General features: G+C 38.4%; 1 long non-coding RNA gene across 1 annotated transcript; it reads left to right on the top strand.

The window, feature by feature from the left end:
- Positions 1 to 884: 884 nt before the first annotated feature.
- Positions 885 to 1,279, top strand: LOC109590022 (uncharacterized). Its single transcript, XR_002189060.1, has 2 exons — positions 885 to 939; positions 1,055 to 1,279. It is a non-coding gene; the product is annotated as an uncharacterized LOC109590022 (long non-coding RNA).
- Positions 1,280 to 2,868: the final 1,589 nt, after the last annotated feature.

Here is a 2,868-nt window from a genome sequence, read left to right on the forward strand (position 1 = left end):
TGTAAAAAATCCAATTTTAATCGAAATCAGCTAAAACTTTCTACGCAACATAAGTATATGTATACGTATCAGAAAAAATTATAAAAATGGCAAATTCTTTCCTAGTCATTTTTGCCAAAGTTTGGCTGATGACCCTGTACTATAGTACAGGGACTTTTCCCCAATTTTTTAGCAACTTTGAAAATTCCTTAAAAATCTAATTTTGATCAGAACCAGCTAAAACTTTGCACGCAACATAAAAACATGTATATGTATCAGGAAAAAATTATTAAAATGGAGAATCCTCTCCTAGTCATTTTCCCAAAATTCGGCTGATGACACTGTACTATTATTAGTAACGCGGTAGCGTTACTAAGTAGGATTCACCCCCAAACAAAATGGCTGCCACGACTTTTGCAGCCTTGCTATACCGGGAAAACGAGCTCCTATGCTTACCAGACTTCTTAGAGGACCTTATCTTGACCAGAGGACTCCATTGGTACCACTAGCGTGGCTCTAGACCTTGTATAAGAGAAAATTCAAAAATCGGCGAACCGGCCGTTTTGTTCAGCCACCTTTTTTCATCTTCATCATCATCATCATCAAGAAAGTTAGTCCTGTCAATCCAGTTGTCGGTGCGTATCTCAGTATCAGTTGGTGCTACAAGGATAATTCTTACACCAATCTACTCCAACAGTCTATGCGCAGGTCCATGTCCCATCAGATCATTCTTCAAGGAAGGAAAAAGTGATACTGTGACTGCTGGATCGAGCCATCTTAGCTGCATGCCGCCATTTTGTTAATTAAAGAAGCTTGTCATGTGCTCCAAAATTTGGGTGTGGTCGCGCATGCTCAGATCCCAGAACTGGGAAAAGCAAGCAATTTTTTAAATCTAGCTATGCTTGGGTCAACTGCAATACTTAGTGGAGGTTCTAGGCTTCCAGTTCTAGCTAAGACAAGGTATTTATCATTGTTTTATTAAAATAAATGATTAATAAATTGTATTAAAAAATTAAAAACAATAATTATGTTAAGCAAAAGCATAGATATGGTACATGCTTGAACTTGACAACAGGAACAACACAGGACAGGATTGCAAGGAAGATGGGATACTGACACTGCTTCTTGAACAAGGACTCGCATCAGACTGCTATTTAATTTAATTTAATTATAATTTTATAAAATGCGTTAAACAAAATAGAGTAAGCAGTTTATTAAAATCAGCAGAGAGAGAGAGAGAGAGCAGAGGAAGCATTCTGAACAGAAGGGCTACCAGCAAGAACTGCTGGCACCCAAAAAAAAACAGAAAACAAAAGAGAAGGGAAAAATAGATGAACGAGACACCTACGGTGCATGGCCTCGCCCCTATAGCTGCTATGGTGCATGCCTGCACTTCAATAACTGTTTGATTATCAGCATGAAGAGAGTCTGCTCAACACTAGCTTCCTACAGTTGCACTTGCTCTTGAATACCTGCAGAAGTAGCAGCACTGCAGCACATACATGCAAGCAGCTCCAGCCCCTCCCATGCATGTAGATTGAAAGGTGTGGCATTCCATGAGTGGCAGCAAGAAGACCATGTGAGAAAGAAGCTTCACTTTTTCTTTACTAATCAGCAATATATGATAAACTTGCTGACAAAAAAAGTTGCTGCCTTTGTATATTTGAGATAGTATAGGTACTTTAGTACCTATAACCCAGCAAGTTGTTGCTCTAGCGCTGCACAAACGAGTGACCTCAACAATTTCAAGTAAGTATAAATCTTCATCAAGTAAGATTTAGAGAAATCTGTTCATAATTTTTGAAGGCCATGTTCTAATCTACTGAAAAATGCTACCAGCTATCTCTAAAGTGCCAACACAACGGAACTTGGCCCAACTACTCGATTTTCTTACTTTGAAGCTTCTGTACCTAGCACTTGTATTTGAGCAACACAAAACAATTAAGAAAGACTTTTCCACGTCAAAAAGAAAGATCTAGGAGCTTAGAACACGCTGTGCTAAAGTTATTGTTTATTAAAAACAAATTTCAGTTGTACAGAATGAATGAATGAATGAATGAATGACAGACACACACAACAACTACCTATACCTCGCGTAGGCGAGGCCAATAATGTATGGTACATTATTTCCTCATAAAATGCAATAAAGATAATAAGGAGTTAGGACTGATCCTTCAATAAACACACACCACCAGAAAGAAGGGACTATGAGTGTCATCAATAGGATACTGTGTTTGAGGAACATACCGTATTTCCTCATGGAAACACCTATTCCCAATAAATGCCCGTACCTGTATAAACGCCTAGAGACAGCATAAAACATTGACAATAAATGCCCATGCTTCTTTAGATGCCTATGCCACACCCACTTTGCCCATGTGGTTACTGGCACACACTACAGGCAACATAGCAGTTGTAACTGAGAAGGAAGCTCATAGAAGAAGACTCCTCGGCAATGAATTTAAATGTCTATCCTCATATAAACACCTACTTCATTTAAACACCCAGCAAATGGGTCTCTATAAGAATAAATGCCTAGGTGCTTCCATGAGGAAATACGGTAATTACACAATATTAATATAATAAACTGATTTATAACTAAACTGCAGGTACTTTTACATTATACAACAGGGCCGTAGCCACCAGATTGAATGTGGTCAAGCTGACTTCTTGGCGCACGAAGCGCACCGAAAATTTTTACGCTTTTAATTATATTCATCATCATTAATTAACCTATTATTAATTAACTTATCCGGTAAATTAGAGTCTGGCCATGATGGGGTTCTTCTTAGTCTGGCTACACGAGACTAGGTTCTTCTGGAAGACTGGAAGGCTAGGAATCTTATCTTTTGCCACTCCTAGACTAATGACCCTTTTTATTTCATCATT

Source organism: Amphimedon queenslandica, unplaced genomic scaffold (genome assembly GCF_000090795.2).
Source record: "Amphimedon queenslandica unplaced genomic scaffold, v1.1 AMPQUscaffold_10602, whole genome shotgun sequence".
Classification (NCBI taxonomy): Eukaryota; Metazoa; Porifera; class Demospongiae; order Haplosclerida; family Niphatidae; genus Amphimedon; species Amphimedon queenslandica.